Consider the following 21857-nt stretch of genomic DNA (forward strand, 5'->3'; position numbering starts at 1 on the left):
TTTCAACCCTTTGTCAACTCCTCATGGGCCAGGTCCTTCAAAGAAAAATAGAAGGTGCTCATGCCTCTTGAGGAGGGTTTCAGGCTGTGGGTCACAAGTGGACAAAGGCACCACCAGCCTGAAGCCCCCAGTCAGATGCCTACTTTTTGAGGGAGGAGGTAGGATTTAGGGCATACCCTAGCATTTCGCATTTCTTGTTGATTCGTTCTTAGCAGGCAAAGGTTTTTGGGGGCACCTTTGGCCTTCTGAAGCACCTAACTGTCCCCATGCATCAGAGGAACCCAGACACCTAACTCCAGGCTTTGGAGTCCACCTGAGGTCAGGGAAACAAGTGTTAGGCAAGGCAGCACCCACCTTGCAGATGTCCAGGGACCTTATCCCATCAAGCCTATCAGCAGGGCACCAGCAGCCCACGGGCTGCTCCCAGCCAGCAAGGCACCCGGACTGAGCAAGTTTTATTTCTTTTCTAGGCGGCGGCCAAGGCGAGGCACAGGCGCCTCAGGCGGTCCGGGGCCGAGGTGATGCGAGGCTGGATCCGTGCCAGTAACAGCGGGAGAGAAAAGCCGCCCTAGAGCTACCCAGGGCGCCCACGGGACCCGCGGGAAGCAGCACCCGGAGCAAGTGCGGGACCCTCAAGGCGCGGGGGCGAAGCGGAGCTCCCGCACGTTTCCTCACCCCCCGGCCTCCGCTTGCGGCAGCGCCGGGAGCCGCGGGCACCAAGCCCGCCCCGAGCATCCCGCGGGGCAGGGCAGGGCAGAGCAGGGCAGGGCAGGGCAGGGCACGGCCGGGCCGCGCCGGGCACAAAGGAGCGGCCGCGCCGCCCTGCGCGGCGCCTCGCCCTCCCGGCGGCAGCGGGGTAGCGCCCAGCGACTCGACTCCCAGCACCGCCGCTGCCTCGTCTACACTAGAGCTGCCCCGCCCCGCCCCGCGGGGGCACTCAGAGCGGGGCGGGGGCACTCCCCCCACCCAGGACTGGGGCCTCCCCAGCACCCACCGCCCGCCCGCGCTCACCTCAGCTTCGCCGCGTCTCCTCTGCGTTTAAACCCTCAGCCCAGCAACGCCGCGCTGCGCCCGACCGCCCTTTATAGCCACGGCCAGCGCCCCGCCCCGTCCCGCCCCCGCTTCCCCGCCTCAGCTTGTTGCTGGGGCCGAGCCCGCGGCGCTGCAGGAAGGAGCTTCCCCCGCTCGCGCCCGCGCCCCGACCGCCCGCCCTAGCCGCCCGGGCCAGTCGAAAGCGGCCTTGTCCCAGCCGTGCAGCCCGGGGCGGGGCTGCTCCCGGGAGGAAGGCTTCAGGCTGGGCTTCGCTGGGCACCCGAGCCGCAGCCTTCAGAGCCCAAGTCCTGGTTTCCGTCCCGGCCGCCGGGCTCATGGCCTTCCTCCACAAAGTCCCGAAGCAAAGCCACAGCGAGCAAAGGGACGGAAGCGGATGGGGTATGCCAAAGGTCCTGCCAGACAACCTCTCCACAGACTTGCGAGAAAAGTACGGAAATAATCTGTAATGAAATAAGACAGGTGAGGAGGTAGAACCTCAAACCAGTTTGTCCTCTTCTTCCCATCAGTGACAGGGCCGTACCCCACTCCTTTAGAAGACAGGGAGCATCTATCCGCCCTTTGCCAACATCTCTCGTTGCTAAGGAAACCCCGTCCCAATTGTTCAACTTCCTGCCTGTATAAGGAGCCACTGGCCTCCCTCTTAAACTCCACTGCATCTACTCACCAGTAACAAATTCCTTTTCCCTAGTGCAAACCAGCTTGTCACAGACTCCTCTCCCTCCTCTCCAACTGAGGAGGAATTTCCTCTCCTGGCTTAATCAGCCCTCTGGCCATTTCCTCTCAGTTTGCTTCAGCAAGGTAGGATGAAGCACATAGAGATGTCATGGAGTTATGGCACCCACCAAGGGTGTGTTTGTCACTCCAAGGAGTGCTGTATCCCAGGTGCTGTTGGGGCTCCCTAATTTCCTGATGGGAGAGGACTTGCCATTCCCTTGTAGTAGCTTAACATTGCTCCTAAAACTGTAGCACCATGACAAGGGGGATGTATAATATGGGAGAAATGCATATGAATTTTAACAGACTGACAGCTCGGGTGTCTTGTAAGTTGATGAAGCGCTGCTAGAGGGACTCCCAGCTATTTATACAGCAAGCATCTTTTGGGTACCCAAACAGACAGCCTGTGGGCCTGGCAAAATGCAGCAGCTCTGGTTGCATATTAGTAAAATTTAAGTGACAACTTTTGTTCTTTTTTTGGGCAGGAGTTTTACAAGCACAGCACAGAAGGGGCAACCCATTGAGGAGTCAGAACCAGGTGCGTTAAACCACATTTCTGCCCTCAAGATACTGCGCTGCTTTGAAGACCCCAAATACCAGTTAGGCTGCCTGTGGGCCCAGAGCCGCCTAGAGCCCCTACAGCAGCACGCTACAGACTCCTCTTGCCATCTCTGCAAATGCCCTCACTCCCAAGACAAGACAGTGTTGCAGGATAGAGCTGTTTATGGTGGCAGTACTCTGTTTCCACCACAAAGTTCATAGGAGGTCCTAGAATCAGGGAACAGATATTTTCCTTTTATTAGCAATAGCAACCAGTATGAATTGGCATTCTCTGAAAATAAGGATCCATTTCTGAGGCTGGGACAAAATACAAAAACTCTCTGCATAGTATAAATGCTGGCTCTCAAATTAATTTCAGTATAGACTGTCACATGGATGTTATTCTACCCTTCCAAATTTGTTATCATGTAAACCCCTACAGCTTGCATTCATGACTATTTAGGATCTCTATAGAACACCACTATTAGGAGCATACTTTTAGCAGTCTTGACCATGCAATTCAGCTATTAAGAATGAGGTAGAAGAGTCAGAACCTTGTGATGAGCCAGTTCTGTGTTAACCACAAGTAAGAACCCCTTATCCATGAAAGCAAAATGCCATTTTTGACAATGTTCAGATCTGATTCCAACTGCTAGGTGCTAGATCACTCTCTGGTATAAATACTGAAACACTGACCAGGGGAACAGTATTTCACTCAAATTATCCTGAAATAATTTCCAATTTTATTTTAACTAGTTTTGGGTAGCACAGTTCCCAGCCCAATGTAAATGAAGCCTCAGAGTTATGCTGCCAGAAAGCAGTATTCTTTCTTCAACATTTATGTTGCCATGGCTCCCAGTCAGTATAAGCTCAAATAGTTGAGGGCAGTCACCTCTGGCCCAGGTAAGCAATTATTATTTCCCAATACTTTTAATGGTCCAACATCACTGTACATGAATCCATTATAAAAGCTAATGATTAATATCACTCAGGAAAGACCCAGATATCAGTCCTGTTATTTATTTTATATTGATACTTACTGACTTGTAGACAGGTTAAAATTAATGAGACAAATGCAGAGATCCTAACTCCCACTGGATTCAGCAGGAGTTTTGTCGTTGTAAGGAAGGACCACAAGGTTTGGCTCTAACTGCCTAGCTGCATTACATGTGCCTGGTTAAGTATTTTCTTTTGCACATAGCTACTTTTCCCCACAAATAAATTCAAATAGTAACAATGGGTGCATCTACATGAGACATTTACTGTGGAGTTGCCTAATTTGCTCCACAGTAAAGTCACCACATCTACATGTGTGGCCCTATTATGGCATAGTTAATTAGTTTACTGTGGCCTAAGTTAATATATGTATATACAAGTACCATACTGTGGCAGTGTTCTTTAATGCATAGCAATGCATGTGTAGACACTGACACAGCTGGCTAGGACACGAGGGTGTTTCAGTGTGGTGGCTGCCTGTTGGCTAGCCCTGCACTGGAGCACACTTGTGCCCCATCCAGCCTCTCCGCAGCATGTTGAGCTGAGTCGGAGCAGCCCCAGGCTGGCAGGCCGCCTGCCCCCCTCACCCCCAGACCCCATGCCACCTGGGGCTGCTCTGACTAGGTTCTATGTGCTGTGGTCCTGGGTGCACATGTAAATGTGGCACCTGGGAGCAATAAACTCTGGTGTGATAAGCACTGGAGTTTATTTGTCTCTCATTAATTGCACATGTAGACACACCCAGCATGTATATAATAGAAAATGTCAACTACAATTTGAATGTGCTCAGAGGCTGTACTTAGAAACAGACAGTTTCTTCAGAAGGGGCCTCTTCATCTTGAAAGGACAGGTTTAACGTCACAGACAGCCACCAGTGAGGATACAGAAAATATCAGCAATATCAGAGCTAAAAATCTCTGGACGCAATATAAACTTCTGATGTGCTTTCTTGTATGGTTCAGTCTTAATGAGCAAATTCAGAAAGAAAAAGTAAAAGAAATACAGGGAAACTGACTCAACTGCAATTAAGCCTAAAGCCCGACAACCTGTTGTTCTTTTGATATTCAGCATATCACTATAGATTTGGAGGATGCCTTCATTTTTTGGAAGTTGTGACTGATGATCTCTGCTGAGGTCAAAAGGTCTAAGATCAGTGCTTCTCAGGCTTTTTGTGTTGGCAATCCCCTATTCAAAAGTAAAAACACTTTCACAACCCCCTATTAAAGTAAGAGTTAATTATGTATCAACAAGAAGCCTAAATCATTTATTTGTGAACATACATGTTTTGAGAAGCTGACAGAAAATAGTACCAGTGTATGGTAGGTGGGGAAAATGAGATTTTCTTTGATTTAGATTGTAATAAAATTTTCAGTACCTCACAATCACTTAAGTTCCTTAAGCTCCATGGGCATCACAAGCCAGTGGCTAAAAACCCCTTATTTATATAACCTACTCCAGTTCCTTCAGAATGTCAACAAAAATGTGCATGTGTACACATACCCCCCCAAACAGCAGCCATTTACCAAGTATAAATAAAAATCTAAGAGCACATAGTTTCATAGTTGGTAGGGTCGGAAGGGACCTGAGCAGATCATCAAGTCCAACCCCCTGCCATGGCAGGAAAAAGTACTGGGGGCAAACAACCCCAGCGAGGTGTTTGTCTAACCTCCTCTTAAAGACCCCCAGGGTAGGAGCCAGCACCACTTCGCTTGGAAGTTGGTTCCAAATCCTAGCTGCCCTGACTGTGAAGTAGCGCCTCCTGACGTCTAGTCTGAATCTACCCTCTGCCAGCTTGTGACCATTATTTCTAGTCACTCCTGGTAGCTCTCAGGGGAACAGGGACTCCCCCAATGCCTGCTGGTCCCCTCTGATTAGTTTGTAACAGGCCAGTAGATCCCCCTGTACCAGAAAGCCCCCTTTTCCTCTTGCCTGCAGTTGCTCTCCCCTCCTTGGATATGTTTTTCCTCTTCTACCTTTTCTTCCTTCCTCTTTCTTTCACTTTAAGATAAGGAATTGTGTTTTGAAATTTGTATGTGTGCATTTTGTCTCTCACCTTGTATTTTGGTATTTTTATCTATTTGTGTGCCATGGCATTACATTTGTAGCTTATATTTTATATTCCTCACCTTTCAACTTTCAACTAAATGTGTTTAGTTTCATAAATAAGTTATACATTGTAATAATGTTAACAAGGGCAGGAATCAAACTGCCCTTCCCTGTATCAGGCTGGCCCCTGAAAGAGCGAGTGAATCAGTGATTGAATGTGTAACAGGCAGCAATTAACACCTAAGAAAACTGCAGATCAACCAATGGAAGAACTCAATAGAAGACAATGTAACAACCGGGAAATCTCTAAACCTCACTGATCAAGGGCTAGAAGCCCTGGCTTGAGTTAATCAACGCCAGGGACCAACTTTTGGGCTGAATATCTCCCAATTGACCGCTCCCAGAGCCCTATTCAAAATTCATCAATGGACTCCCAAACCTGCACGTACATGCGGACAACCCCTGGGGCTGACAGATGCCATCCAGTAGCCACCGAGGGGGGAAGTCCCATGAGGGTCAATGACCCCTGGATTGGGCAAACCTGAAAACTGGAAAGTCACCAAAGTCTGCCAAGGACAGATAAAAGGCAGTGAAAAGTGACCCTCAGTGGCACCCTCTTGATCTCCAACTTGACCCAACCTGTCCAGCCAGAAGGACCAGCCAGCGACCCCCTTCTGGAAGATAACACCATGCTGAAAGAAGCCTCAACGACAGACTCCAGCGCTTGTAGGATAGGTATACCTCACTCTTGTAGCTTGCTACTGTGTGTGTGTGTGTGTGTGTGTGTGTGTGTGTGTGTGGAAGGACCAGCCCCAAGGTTTATGATTTAACTCATTACAGTGTTTCAATCCGCCTAATAAACCAGAATTTTAAGTATCCCGAGTTGGACATTTGTAGCCAACACCCCCCCCCTCAGCCTTCTCTTGTGGAGGCTGAACAGGTTCAGGTCCCTTAGCCTCCCCTCGTAGGGCCTGCCCTGTTGTCCCCGGATCATGTGGGCGACCCTCCTCTGGACCCTCTCCATGCTGTCCGCATCCCTCCTGAAGTGCAGCGCTCAGAACTGGATGCAGCACTCCAACTGCGGCCTGACCAGTGCCACATAGAGGAGGATCACCTCGGACCTACTTGAGATGCATGTCAAGGTGTGGTTGGCCTTCCTGATCGCATGCATCCCCACACTGCCAGCCCATGTTCATTTTGGTATCAATAATGATTCCAAGATCCTTTTCTGCCTCTGCACTGATGAGAAGGGAGTTCCCCAGCCTGTGGGTATGCTGCTGGTTCTCCCCCCCCAGGTGCAGTACCCTGCACTTGTCAGTGTTGAAACCCATCCTGTTCTCATCTGCCCACCCCTGTAACCTGTCTAAGTCCAATTGCAGCCTATTCCTCCCTTCTAGCGTGCCCACATCCCCCCACATTTTAGTGTCGTCAGCAAATTTGAACAGGGTGCTTTTTACCCCCTCGTCCAAGTCACTGATGAAGATGTTGAACAGTGCGGGTCTGAGGACCGAGCCCTGGGGGACCCCACTGCCTACATCCGTCCAGGTCAAAAATGACCCGTCCACCACCACTCTCTGGGTACGGCCCTCCAGCCAGTTAGCGACCCATTTGACTGTATAGGTGTCGATGCCACAGTCCCCAAGTTTTTTAATGAGAATGGGGTGAGAGAGAGTGTCGAAGGCCTTCCTGAAGTCCAGAAAGACTACGTCCACCGCTACCCCTGCATCTAAGGATTTTGTGACCTGGTCATAGAATGCCACCAGGTTGGTCTGACAGGATCTGCCTCTAATGAACCCATGTTGGTTGCCCCTAAGCATAACTTCCCCTGCTGGCCCCTCGTGGACATGTGCCAGGATAATTCTCTCAAAAAGCTTACCCAGAATCAAGGTAAGACTAACTGGCCTATAGTTTTCTGCGTCCTCCTTCCTCCCTTTTTTGAAAATGGGGACCACGTTGGCCCTTTTCCAGTCATCTGGCACCACACCAGAGCACCAATAATGCTCCTCAGTCTCTTTGGTCAGCTGTCATCTAACTACAGAGATACCTCAACTTGATAGGTGGCTCAGACTCCTACATTAAACTTTCACTTCTTGCCCAAAAGCACCTCAGTCTTCATAGGACCAAGCTGCTTAGGGCCTAGCCCATGGCTCATGGGTGAATCTAATTGGATTCCATAAAATCAGGTATTTCTCTTATTATCTCACCTATGGGGATTAACTCAAGAGCTGTTCTCAGAGCATGCCTTACAGAATAGGCTCTTGACAAATGCAGCAGCAGCTCCCACTTTCATCCAGAACATGGAAGGAGAAGCCCTGCTTTTACCCAGTAAGTCAGTAGCTAGAGTATTTACCCAGGCTGTGGTTTCAATCCCAACATTAAAACAACATCTCCCTTCTAACTATGGGCTGTGCTGGTCTGTGAAAGTTTCATTTCTTCCAGCTGAAGCTCTATTTTGCATTAAAGTATTAAAGCTTAATCAAGCCAAAAAGCAAGCAAGCATGAGCATGATTCTGTAGCCTAGTGATTAGGAAATTCACCTGCAGGGAAGAGAGACCATGACTCCAGTCTGTGCTTCAAGTATTGTTTCAATTCCTTACCTTAAACAGCCACACGATAAAATGCACTAAAAGTCCTTTTACAGGACTGGAGTAGGTACAGGCTTTAAGGCAGAGCCCTGTTCTCTGCATATCCTATTATCTACCTGAGGCAGTGCACTGACTCATGGATCCCATTTTGACATATTTAATTCTTTTTGTGCATTATCATGGGGCCTCAATGCCAAATTCAGGGATGTAGATACTAAAAGTCAGGCATTGCTGTGCCTAGCATTGCAGCATCTCAGTTACATTTTGGATCTGGACTTCTCTCTTCTGTTCTCCATGAAAGCAGGACCATAATACTTCCTCATCATTTGAATGCAAGGCATTCAATATATAGACTGAATGCATATGTACAATACCCAGCACACTGGGGGCCTAGTCTCATTTAGATCTTATAAATACTACAAAGAATACTAAGAAAGAAGGAGAAAAGGAACTGGAACTCTCCCAGGGTGCTCTTTCACACAAGATAGTTGTGAAGTTACAGATTTGTACAAGCCCCAAAGTTCATATGTAGCTGAAAGGGCTCCATCCCTGTAAACGGATCCTACTGATTACAGTTTTACAGCTGTTTTCATAGAGCCAAATGGTTTTGGACCACATATGATGCCTCTCTAGCTGGAAGTAGCACTCTTCTTAGTAAGTGGTGCCCATCTGGAGTGCTGGGAAAAGAGCAGGCAGGGAAGCAGCTCCAGGCTTGAAAGAAGAAAAAGAGCAGACTTGGCATCAGGAAAAAATAATAGGCAAGCAAGCTGGCCTCTGTGAAAGAAAGTGAGTGGAGCCAGCCTTAAGCATAAACAAGGAGAATGGCAGTGTTGAGGCTGGCCATTGCCTTTATGTGGCAGATCCAAGCCATAAGCCAAGAAGTGGGCTGGTTCCCAAGGTTGACAAAGGCTGAGTCTAACAAAGAAGTCAACAGAGGGGATTATGTGAATGAATTACCAATTTTATTGGCAGAAATTGTTCTGCAATTTACAGCTGGGAATGAGAGAATTTGCTTATGTCAATATCCTAGTTCAAAACATGGGTCTTCTTAGGACTCAGCCCATGGGCTTATGATCCTGTTTGAAATCAGACGTACTTCTATGCACACTCATTTCTGCTGCCTCATTGCAATATTACAGTTTCCCACTCAAGGGGTGTGTCTACACTTGCATTAGATCCAGGAGCAGTTTACTCACAAGTAAACTACCCGTGAGCAAACGCTCCCTGGCAGGTGTCCACACATGCGGGGAAGCGGGAGCAAATTTGCTGCTGATAGCGGCAAACTGCTCCCATTTCTTGGGCCCCATTTCTTGGGCCCCTGCTTCCACCAGGGAGAGCTCTAGGTTCCCCCTGGGTGCTAGCGCAGGAGCTGGCAGGGACCTAGCCCAGGAGTTGTCTCCTGGCCAGGGCTGAGACATTGCTCCCTGTCCCCAGGGGGCTGCCTGCTGCCAAGGTAGAGACAATGTCCCCCTGCCCCAGCAGCAAGGAGCTTCTGGTCCCAGCTCCCTGACTGGGACAGTGGACTTGGAAAGAGCTGCAGGGGAGGGGCAGGTCCCAGTCTCCTGCCACGATCCACCAGTGGGGCAGCTAGCGGTGAGTGCCTGGCTGGGTGAGGATTCTTTGCCCAGCTGGAGGCTCACTACTAGCTGCCCCAGTGGGGGATGGGAAAGGAGGCTGGGAACTGCCCCACCTCTGCAGCTGTTTTCAAACCCTGCACTTCGATCACCTGATTGAGGCACAGGGCTGGGACCTCCTCTTGACCAGAACAGTTCTCACCACCTGCTCTGTGATCATGGGGCAGGGGCTGCAGAGCCTGTTCCTTGCTCAGCTACATCATTGGGGAGCTGGGCAGGGAACAGGCTCCCCAAACTCTGCCAGCAGGGAGTTCCCAGCGCCAGCACCTTATAAGGATCTTCCAGTGCCAGCCCTGTGACTGCAGAGCTGGTGCTGGAAGATAAGGATCTCCCAGCCCCCACTCCCTGATCATGATTTCAGAGCAAGGGGCTCTGGTGGCAGAGCTTGTCCCAGCAGAAAACAGCTCCCGGAGGCAGGGAGCAATCTCTTGCCCCTGGTGGCTGGCTGACTGGGAGCAGATTTGCAATTAGTTACTGCGCAGTAGCACAGTGTAGAGCAGATTTGCTCCCGGTCAGGTGTCTACACGAGCGCTACTGCGCAGTAACTAATCACAAGTTAATTTGCTACTTGTATTTGCAGGTAGCAAATTTATCATGATTAGCAAAGCCTACTGTGCAGTAAGCATGCACACGTGTAGATGCACACACTGCGCAGTAAACTACGCTACTGCACAGTAAAGCGTCTCATGTAGATACACCCAAGGATGTGCTATTTACTCTCAACTCCTTTTCAATGCACATCATTCAGATGACTTGAAATTCACTTTAGGTTGCCTGTAATTTAGCTCTAGAAAAATGGAGACAGATGATTACACTGGGGTCACAACCTATTCTCACTGTGTGGGTTGCTTAAACTGTCACAATCTTTTATTCAGTTTTAAATTATACTCTTAATCAATTGGAGTGGGCAGAACAAATTCAAATATAAAAGTAAAGATTAAAGAAACCAAAATAAGTTAAGGTCATTCTGATCCTGCAGAAAAGTTTTGTATTTCATCATGAAATGAGACACACAGGGACATACTTACTCAGGAGATGTCATTAATCTATTTTCTACCTGGGCATCTAAATCTAACTGGCTTTCACTGAAATTTAGGCTTCTAAGTGCCCAAGTCATTCTGAAAATGGGAGTTAGCTGTCTAAATCAATTATGACTTGGAATGCTAAGTAGACCATAAGCCTCAATGTCTTCAGAAATCTATGGCCAAGTTACTATAGCATGGAGGTTTTGTCCCTGGCTCAGTTTAGACAGACCTGGTGCTGGGAAGAATGTAAGGAACTCTAACCATGCTCAAGTGTCTTATACAGGTAAAGGGAACAAAGCAGGGAAGAGACCAACTGTCTGAACAATTAAGAACTCCTGCACTGTGCTCTCAGCTTGCTACAGGATTCCTAGATGATTCTAAGGGCTTGTTGACACTGCAGAGACTCCTAGCTCTATCAATTTTGGTTTAGCTATTTCAGCAGAGGCCCCTGAGACATATCCTGACATATAAGGTTTTTTGTGTCAGAATAGTTACACCACCTCCCCAGAAAACATCAATGGATAGCTATGCAGGTAAAAATATATTGTGTGCATCAGGTCTAAGAAAGCCACGTAGTCTCAGTATGTTCCAGTTTCTCCATGTGTACAGTGGAGATAACTTTTACTTAATCGTATTTCAGGGGCATTGCCCAACTCAATTAGTTAATGCTTATTGTGTTGCTTTGAAGGTAAAATATTCTATAGAGAGAGTAGTCACCATAGTATTTTTGTTCTCACTTGTATTAAAGAATTTAATACATCTGCAAATCCTTGATTTGAATCTTTTCATTACTGGTGGTCAGCATAGGTCACAGAAAATGTGTGTACAATTCCCTCACTGCCATGCTAACAAACATACAGGCAAACACATTCTATAACTGTTCCACTCTTCCCGATCATTTCCATGGAAACCGAATGTGGAGTAAATTGCAACAAGCCAGCCTAAATGAGAAAAGGAACACACAACAAGACCTGTGGTTAAAGAAAATGGGATGGACTCTGGTGAATTTACAGATAGTGACATCTACTCTGGAGCTGAACCATATAATGTCCGAACCTTCATGCTGAGAGAGTAATTCTAAGCAATCTAGAGCATGACATGAAGTAAAGCTATCCCAGCTAGAAAGTCTAGTGACAATACAAGTGGGGATAAGACTGCCTTGCGAAGGAAGACTTATCCCCATTTTACAGATGAGGAACTAGGTAAGAAGAAATGAAGGGATTGACCCAAGTTCACTTTGGAAATTTATGGCAGAGCTGGGAGCTGGAATCAGTCTTGAATCCCAGCGCAGTGCCTTACCCACAAAACCACCTTCCTCCCGAACAGAGAGAAGGAATGTAAAGAAAAGTAGTTAGTGAAAAGTAACAGAAAAACCCATTTAACAAAGCACTTTTACATGCGATTCAAATCAAGGTAGCCATTTTGGCTGAAGCCAGTTGTGCTTTTATTCTTTTCAGTGATATTTTCAAATTTGGTTAAGTATTTTTTGCCATTTGACATAAATAAACCAAGTTGTATTTTATCACTTAGTTTTTGATGCAAAGTCCATCAGTTTTTAGAATCACATGAGGCAGAGCAATTTTGTTTCTAATACCCAGCAACTTAAATAATCAGCAAAGTAAAGTGAGCAAAACAAAAAACCCAGGTGGAGTCCCTTCATGAAAGGGACTCTACAGTTTTGATACTTTATTATGTTTTACTTCATGATTATAATGGCTGCTGGGGAAAAAAAACCTGCACACAAAAATATGCTTTAAGATTTAAATTGTATAAAGTAAGATACTAAGTGACAGAAAAATTGCTCTTCTGGTCTGATATATGTTAGAGCAGTAGTGGGCTATTCTTACTGCCACTGACATTACTGGTGTCATACTACTGGTGTTATGCTAATGAGATCCACTGAAATGGTTTTCTACTCCATCCTCACTCCTTTTGCCCTGACATGGCCCAGCCTTCCTCCAAGGCTCCCTTCCCACCTTAATCCAGGCAGGAAGCAGTAGCCGGTGTAGAAAATGGCTTCACTGGCTTTACACTTGTTTCCATACAATTTTGAAATTGATAGGACCTACTGGTAGTCATACAGTTTAGTTAATCTTTACTTAACCCTTTCCTAGACAGGATTTTAATAACTCAATTCAACTTCATTCTGGACTGGTGTTGCTACCAAGAATCTGTTCCCATTGGCTCTCCATGTTCTCTGTGATGTGACAAAAAATCCATTTGGTTCCTTACTTTGCCATCATGATGCAAAATATGGGTAAATCATATATTTCTCATGAGAAAAACCTTTTCCACTGTTCACATAAAATAGTTTTTCTCTGCTAACTAAGTAGCAGCTAACTTGGCTCTTACTCTGAAAATCCCTTTTTCCTATCTTTATTCACTATAGAAAACTTCACATTTTTTTTAATTGACTGCCTTTCAGTCTTTGTTATTTCTTGCAAGGATCTCTTTTCTTTCCAGTACTTTTATTTTTATATCCATATTTTAACATTTGTTTTGATCATTCTGTCCTTTAAAATAAGCATGCAAGTAGGTGCCTCATCTAACCTATTTTTAAGCTTCAATACATGTCTTTGCTTTCTTTTAAATGGACTTCTACTATGGGAGTAATCTACCAAGCCGCTTCTGCCCCCATCATTTCTCTCATGTTCTGCATGACCCTTCTTCAATTTGGCAGAATTTGTTTTCTTTTTGTTGTTGTTGTACTGATAGATTTTTCCTTCAGCTGTCTCCATATGGTCTGATCTGAGTGTTCCATGTACCAGGACAGGCTTCCATTCTCCTCTGCATTCTGCTATTCACTTTCTTGGAGGAGTGGAATGTGTTTTTTCCTGCTTCATAGAACTGTTTGATCTTTTTTGCCTCTAGTTTAATCTTGACATATCCTTGTGCCACGTTGTGCTGCAGCAGCTGGAATGATATAGATAATTGGTTCTTAGTGTTATCCCCTTTAAGAGTTAAGCAAGTGGTAGATGTACTGCTTTCATTTAAAAAAAAAACAAGGAAAGGATCTTATTATCAGGCCTGGAATCTGGGCTGCTTTTAAATCCCTTGGATTGCAGCATAAACATACTACATTAACTTATGATGCAAATCCATTTCTTTCAGAAAGTTTTCTAATTGCTTCAAGCTAAATTGTGGTTTATTGTCTTTATTTCCTGTCTACTGAAGATAGATTTGTGGTATGTTGTAACAACTAGGGAGGGAACAACTACACTTCTTTTAGCTGCTCTACTTCAGGCCAAAAAATTAAAATATCAACTCTGAATCCGTATGAGATGTTTCATGCATGTTGATGTCAAGCATTTTTAAAGAGGTCTTTTAAAAAGGAAAAAAGAAATAAGCTTATAGTACATGACATTGCTGTCCCACAGTTAGCCATTTGAGAACCCTCTCAGAGAAATAAAGCACAATAAAAAATACAAAGTCCAGGAGGCAAATGATGGCATCAGCAAATCAGCCAATTGGAGCGCAAAGAAGCATTCTGACAGAATGCAGCCCACCACCATGATGGTGGGAACACAGGGGATGGAGCAGGGGGTGGCGAGGCCACAACAGCTGGCCTCTGCCCCCCACCTCAGCCCTGCTCCCTGGAGGCAGCCGCAACAGAGCGCCCTGCTCCTTGCAGGTAACATGGGGCGGGGAGTGAATCTGGGTCCATGCTGGGGGAGGGGAGTGGGCCCAGGCCCAACGTGGAGGCGGGGGGAGCGGGCCCAAGGGCAAGGTAGTGGGGAGCAGGCCTGGACCCCAGTGCAGGGGGGGAGCAGGCCAAGGGCCAACGTGAGGGGGAGGAGAGTGGGTCCGGGTCCAATGTGGGTGTGGGGGAGTGGGCCCAAACAGGGGAAAAGCTGGACCCCTGCAGTGGGGGGGGGGAGCAGCAGGCACGGCTTGACCTGGTTGCAGCAGCAGCTGGGGGAGGGAAGGACCAGGCCTCTTCCCCCTCTTGGGGCCAGGCCCACTCCTTACCCACCCCCCTCCCCCGCTCTTCCCGTCCCCAAGCAGGTCCAATTCAGGGGAGGAGGAGTGGGCATGCCATGGTGTTCATAGTGATGGTGGGGTCAGGAGAAAGCTGGGCCCAGACCTGAAACATGGGGGGGAGAGGGGGAAGTGAGTCGAACCCGGGGGAAAAGCTGGCCTGTTGCAGCGGGGGGAAGGGACAGCGGGCACAGCCCGGCTGGTCCAGCCCAACATTGCAACTGCAGGGGGAGGGGAGGAGTGAGCCTTCTCCCCACATTGGGCTCACTCCTCCCCCACCCCCGCGTCAGCCCTGAGCCTGCTCCTCCCACCCCACCAACCACTGCCAGGTTGGCCTGGGTCTGCTGCTAACCCCCGCTCCCTGCCACGGTGAGCCAGCTTCTCCCTACCCTCGGACCTGGTCCTCCCCCGCATCAGGCCCGGGCCTGCTTCTCCCTTCCCCCCACTGCTGTGGTGGGGAGGGGGTGAGTGGGCCCTAACCCTAAGCAACAGGAGGAAAGGGGGAGTGGGCCCAGACAGAGGGGAGGCGGGCTCCATTCTCATCTACTCCCCCACCCCATCATTCTTGATGGGCAATTGGCTAGTTTCTAAATAAAAAGATAAGTGTTTGGATTGAATAGGCCAGTAAATTGAAAGGTCAAAGACCTTTTTGAAATAGAATTTGAGTTGTTAAACACAGTCAGAGTTAAATGTGGCCAAATCTCATTTTACAACATACTGAATTGGCTGAGAGTAGGCTACAGCTGTGTTCAGAGTACATAGCCTCAGCAAACAGCTCTCAGATGAAACTGTACCACAACCTATTACAGTAGGAAAAAGAGAGGCTGCTTAATAACATTCAATTTCCAGCTATCTAGAGTGGCATTCATGTTTCATGTGGGGGTCATAGCCATAGCCCCTTGCTCTTGCCATGTCATTTTCATTTACCTGAATCTTCTGTCAGTTACATTAATGCAAATTACTGGAGTAACTCCATTGATTTAAGATGTACTCGAGAGCAGCACCTGGCTACTTGGGCTCAATTATAACTCTCAACCAGAACTGACACCACATGGGGTAGACACCTGCTGAAGCATAAATTAGGGATGGGCAGACACGTAAAGCAGACACATAACTAGGGATGGGCAAACAGGGCACCAGTTTAGAGAGAGTGCCAGAATGGTATTCCAAGGGGAGACCATACCACTGCTGCTGCCTTCCCCGGCCCCTAAACAGGAGGTCATTTCTCAGCAACATCCTCCATCTCCACTGGCCCAGTACTCCAGATGCCAAGTAAATAGGCAATATCAACTCTTGTGTCTTGCACCTAATACTTCTGCTGATGCAGCCCAAAACTGTATTGGCCTTTTGTGTGGCTGCGTCACACTACATACTAATATCAAGTCTGTGGTCTACCAAGGCTTCCAAGTCCTTTCCCATCCAGCCATATATCCCCCATTTTGTATTTGTGTTTTTGATTATTCCTCCAGAAGTGTAGCACTTTGCATTTGTCTGCATTGAGATTCATCTTGTTAGCTCTAGCTCAACCTTCCAATCTGTTGAGGTCCTTCTGCATTGCACTTGCCTCTTCTAACATGTTCACAATCCTTCTCAGTTTTATGTCGTCCGCAAACTTGCTCAAGAAGCTTTCTATGTCAGCATCTAATTCATTAATAAACATGTTGAACAGCACCGGGGCAGGAAAGACCCTTGTGGGACTCCACTCAAAACTTCTTGCCAATCTGACATGAACCTGTTAATAATTACTCTTTGCTTACAGCTATTGAGCCAGTTATCTATCCACCTTGTAATAGTCTTATCCAGGCCAGGTTTCTCCAATTTATTTATAAGAAGGTCATGCAGGACCTTGTCAAAAGCCTTGCTGAAGTCCAGATACACTATATCCACACTATTCCCTTCATCCACCCAAGTAGTTACTTTGAGAGTAACTGGTATCTAGTTCCTGGGTCCTCCTTCTTGCCTTTTTTTTAAAGAGGGACAGTACATTATCCCTTTTCCAGTCCTCTGGTACCCGGTCTGTCTCCCATGACTTCATGAAAATCATTGCCAAGGGCTCTGAGAGCTCCTTTGCCAGTTTCTTCAGGGCCCTGGGCTGAAGCTCATCCAGCCCTGATGATCTGCATTCATTCAGACCCAACAAAAGCTCTCTGACCATCTGTGACAGAGATCTGATTCCTGGCCCCTGTTACGTGTGGGAACACGGTGTTTGCCAGGCTCACCACTTCCTGGTATTGAGACCCACGTGGAGTGTTCACCACATAGAAATGCCTACCTCAACCTGGCTGGGGTCAGGTCTCCTCCAGAGACAACAGCGGGGGTTCCAGAGTACAGCTGATCCAGTGCAGCGGGGAAGGACCCCAGCTTCACCTGGCAGTCAGGGCATATAGCTGAGGGTGAATCTGGAAGAGATTAAGATCCGGAAGCTGGGGATTCCCTGACTACAGATGACCACGTGGTGTGAGAGTGGGATCTGATTGACCCATGCAGAGGCAGGTCCATTTAAATTAGAAGATCCAGGATTCAGTTCTCCCCAGAGACAGGAGAAGAGGCATTGTCTCTAGAATAAGAGTGGTGCATACCTGTGCAGAGACTCAGGACTAGGCTGAGCAGTGAGTTGATGAAACCATCAAATGGAAGGCTTGAGAAGGCCAAAGATGAAGGGTGCAGCGAGATGTGTCAGCAAGATGTGTCAGTATCTGGGGGAACGTTTGTTCACCAGAGCACCCCAAGGGATGATGAGGTCGAACGGTAATAAACTACTGCAAGACTGTTTCAGGCTGGACATAAGGAAGAATTTCTTTACTGTCTGAGCCCCCAAGGTCTGGAATAGCCTACCATCGGAGGTGGTTCAAGCACCTACATTGAACACCTTCAAGAAAAAATTGGATGCTTATCTTGCTGGGATCCTATGACCCCAGCTGACTTCCTGCCTTCGGGCGGGGGGACTGGACTCGATGATCTTTCGAGGTCCCTTCCAGCCCTAATGTCTATGAAACTATGAGATGCGGCGGCCAAAGAATTCCGGTTGGCTGGCAACACTGGACTGCTAGAGGAAACCCGGATTCAAGGGGATTAACCAGCACTGGGTAAGACTGTTTGCAGACTTTAGTATTCAGAGAAAAGTGGAGGGAAGGGACAGTACCCTCACCTGGGTTTGGCTGAGGGGTCACCTTTAGAGGACTGAGAGAAGAGAAGGACTGAGACCTAGAACACTCAGGTCAGATTCCTGAGGATAACCTGTGACCATTGTTCAGAGGATTATGAGTGAAAGATGCTGAGTGCACCTACAGGGGTGGTGAAGACAGGGTAAAGGGGAGGTTGGAGCCCTGTGAATAGGACCCATCATGACAATGAAGCTGCAGTCCTCATTATCTGCAGTCCTTATTATATATGACTATCAACCAATGGCTTTCCATTTTTTTTCCATCAAGGCATGGCAGACGAGTGTGAGGACGCAGGCTGCACTCTGGATCCTAAAGACTCAAATAAAACCTACCTGCCCGTACTATCTCTTTTGGTATCTCCTCCCTCAGCTTGCCCCCTTCCTTATCCAGAGAATCCCAATTAGGTGCCTGGCAGCCTAATTTCTTTGTGAAGACTGAGGCAAAATAGCTGTTGAGTGGCTCCACCTTCTTTGTATCTTCAGGCATTTTTACACGTGCTGCAACACTTGCAGTTGTACAAGCAGCAAAATGTGTGTCAGTGCTGAGAAAATGGTGGCAATGTGCTTTTGAACTAAAACACATCAGAGATGCTTTAGTTCAAAAGTGTACCGCCTCCATTTTCTGCATTTTGCCACTTATACAACTGCACATGGAGCAGTGCAGTTTGCATCAGCTTGCGTGCAGAGCAGACTCAATTAATGGAATGTGCTCCAGCACCTCACGGGACAGAAAGGTATTTGTATAAGTGCTCTTTGGTTAGGAGCTCCCCTTGGCTTGTAACACAGCCCCCACAGCTTCCATGGTGCTCCTTTTCTGGCCAACATACTTATAGAACCTTTTCTTGTTGTCCTTAAACTCTTTTGCCAGGTGTAGCTCATTCTTTATCTTTGCCTTCCTGATTTTGTACCTGCAGGTTCTTGCTACTTCCTGGTATGTGTCCTTGGGGACCTGCTCATTCTTCCCTCACCTGTATGCTTTCCTTTTGCATTTGAGGCATTTTAGAAGCTCCTTGTGCAGCCACACTGGGATTTTGTCATTCTTGTGCTTCTATTGTGTCAGGACCAATATAAGCCCCAGTGTGCCCTTTAGAAGTTCCCAGCCCTCCTGGGTGCCTTTATCCTTCAATCTATCCTCCCACAATACCATGCTTATTAGCTATGTGAGTCAGATGAAATTCACCTTTTTGAAATCTAGTGTCCTAATTTTGCTGACTTCATGCTTTCCCCATCTCAGGATCTGGAATTCTAGAGTATCATGATCACTTCCTCCCAAGTTACCTATCACTAGGGCTGTGCAAATCTTTGGTAGCTGATTTGATTTGGAGGAGATTTGGCCTGATTCAGGGACTGAACCTCCAAATCCGAATCAATTTAGGAGACCAAATAAAAGCTCCGAATCGATTCAAAGCATCTGAATATATTCAGAAAAGATTCAGCAATTCAGCCATAGACTAAACAGGCAGTTGACAAAGCTGCCTCCAGTGAGTAAGTCCGTTGGGGCTGGGGGAGGGGGTGGGAAGGGCATGGGGAAGGGAGGGATTGGGGTGGGGGCTGGGGCCGGGAAAAGCTGCCCAACTGAGTTGGGGGGCACGGGACTTGGGGGTGGGGGGATGCGGGGCGTGGGCATGGCAGCACTCAGAGCGGGGGCGCTGCCCTGTAGGGCTGTGCGAAACAAGCTTAGCAAGCTTTTGGGTTGAAAAACCCTTTGTCAAGGCTGAGGAACCACGTGCAGTTGGTGTATGTGTGTGTGTGCATGCTGTTCCTGGATGTAAGGAATAGACTTCATAGACATTTGGGCTGGCAGGGACCCCAGAGGATCATTGAGTCCAGCTCCCTGCCCCAGGGGCAGGAAATCAGCAGGGATCATAGGATCACATCAACATAAGCATCCAAATGTGTCTTGAAGGCGTTCAAAGTGGGTGCTTGAACCACCTCCACTGGCAGTCTATTCCAAACTTTGAGGGCTTGGACAGTGAAGAAGTTCTTTCTTATGTCCAGCCTGAATCGGTTGCGGCAGAGTTTGTGTCTTTTCAAACTTGTCATCCCTTGGGGTGCTCTGGTGAACAGACATTCCCCCAGATCCTGATGAGCACCCCTGATAAACTTATAGGTGGCCACCAGATCACCCCTGAGCCTGTGCTTTTCCAGGCTGAAGAGTCTCATGGCTCTCATCCTCTCATCATAAGGTCTGTTTTCTTGACCTCTGATCATGCACGTGGCTCTTCTCTGGACTCTCTCAAGCTTCTCTACATCCTTTTTGAATTGTGGAGCCCAAAACTGGATGCAGTACTCCAGCTGCGGTCTCACCAAGGCCGAGTACAATGAGAGAATGATGTCCCGGGATTTGCTTGAGAAGCATCTATGGATAGTCTACAGTAAAGAAGCCAAAGGCTGTCTTGCAACACAGGCAAGAAAGCCAGTCAGTGAAAATGGAAATGGAGGCATCAGGAGGTTAGGGACAGGCTAGGGTGGGGGGTGGGGAGGGGAAGGAGGATGTAGCAGTGCAGGTAAAAGTGGAGAGGTACCTGGGGAGTCAGATGCCTGGCAGGTTGTAGTATGTCAGAATTCCAATGTAAGCATCTCCCCAATGCTCTGGGTGATCTCACTCACCCTTGCAATGCGCCCCCCCTTTCTGTCTGCTTTTCCCCCACTGTTCCAGTGTGGCCTGCCTCTGCTTTGGGGGGACAGGGGCTTTAGAGAAAGAGGGGGACTACCCTTTGGGCACGCTCCCACGGGTGCCAGGCTGAGGAGGAGCAAGGGCAATGAGGTGGTGCCTGTGGAGATGCATCAGTATCCCCGTGGTGCTCATGTGTTTTGTTCCCTTGCCCTGGCTGGTTTTGGCTCGGCAGTGCAGGCAGATAGCATATATGGGATCATCTGCCAGCTCAAAATGATCCCAAACCACACGACCTGTTCACTTCTGGGGTGCAGGTGCATGTGTGGATGCTGCAATTTCTCCCTCCTCAGCAGGCAGAGGCACAGCAACAGGAGAGCAGACTCGGCTGAGCCGCTTGCCTCTGCAACCTCTACCTCAGCCTCCTCTGAAGTGCCTTCTGGGGAAGAAGACCTGGCTTTAGGGGAAACTTGAGGGGTGTGGAGCTGATTCCAGCCGATTCTTCCTCTTTCTCCAGAATTTCCCTTGCTAGGGCACTCAGATCCAGATCCAGCTCCAGCTCTTCCTCTGGCACTAGAAGGCTCAGCATGGGAAGTGAAATGGGGGTGGAGGAGACTGTTATGCTGGTGCTGCTGCTTGTTATCATGGTGGTGGTGGGAGATGCGGTTATGGCTAGTGCACTTGGAGGGGATGCAGTCTCGGGCACAGACAGTGGCACTGGCACTGCTCCCCTCTCCTTACTGCTTCTGGAAGCCTCATCCCTGCTAGGTTGTAGGAAAGAGGCTGCGTCTCAGTTCGGGGGGAGGGGAACTTACAACTCTACCCTGTCTTCTGCCCCTCCCTGAAGGCTTGCCAGCTGCCTTTCTACCACACTTCATGGTGCGTTTCATAGCGTCTTGTTTTTTATAAAAATATATAAATGTATCTCCCTTCCTATATAAATTCTATAATGTGTATGTAATATTCTGCAAGGTATAAACGTATAGAAATAAAGTATAAATGCATCTCCCTTTCGATATAAATTCTATAGTGTAATATCCAATATAATTATAAAATTGAAAAGAATAAATCAATACATGTAATAATAAAATAAAAGGGTCTAAGGTATTGTGGAATCCCACTTGCTAGGCTAGCAAGTAGGAAATCATTCAAATCAATGGCAGTAGTAGCCTTGTTTGTCTAATGCTCCCGAGCTGATGGAAAATAGCTCAGTAACTGTCAGACCCCAATGCAGAAAGTAGGCCAGTTCAAACAATGCTGCCTTTTATGCTGTTTTTCCATCCCTCCCCCAGAGCACTGGCATTGGAAGGGACCTCAGGGAAGATTCAGTCACTGGCCAGCTACACAGTCAATATGAAAGCAGTCCTACCCGACTCTTTCCGCTCGCCCTCCCTCTCCTTACTTTCTGTTTCCCTGCAGGCAAGCCCAGCTTGAGCTTCAAAACGTTTCAAAGCTTTCAAAACTTTTTGACTGCCTTCATTTCATTTTGAGGCTGTTTTGAAGCCCTTC

At 47.8% G+C, this 21857-nt stretch overlaps 1 protein-coding gene and 1 long non-coding RNA gene across 4 annotated transcripts in view; one reads left to right on the top strand and one right to left on the bottom strand.

The window, feature by feature from the left end:
• SERPINE2 (serpin family E member 2) overlaps nucleotides 1-1115 on the bottom strand; it is a 47032-nt gene extending 45917 nt beyond the window's left edge. For all 3 annotated transcript variants that reach the window (XM_006276480.4, XM_059730947.1, XM_006276479.4), the window contains exon 1: nucleotides 1012-1115. The gene's annotated coding sequence lies outside the window, so the exon portion shown is untranslated. The remainder of the gene's footprint in view (nucleotides 1-1011) is intronic.
• On the top strand, nucleotides 1111-6225 carry LOC132251422 (uncharacterized). Its single transcript, XR_009463450.1, has 2 exons — nucleotides 1111-1512; nucleotides 2253-6225. It is a non-coding gene; the product is annotated as an uncharacterized LOC132251422 (long non-coding RNA).
• The last annotated feature ends 15632 nt before the right edge of the window (nucleotides 6226-21857 follow it).

The sequence above is a fragment of the Alligator mississippiensis genome, chromosome 7 (assembly GCF_030867095.1).
Source record: "Alligator mississippiensis isolate rAllMis1 chromosome 7, rAllMis1, whole genome shotgun sequence".
NCBI classification, from domain to species: domain Eukaryota; kingdom Metazoa; phylum Chordata; order Crocodylia; family Alligatoridae; genus Alligator; species Alligator mississippiensis.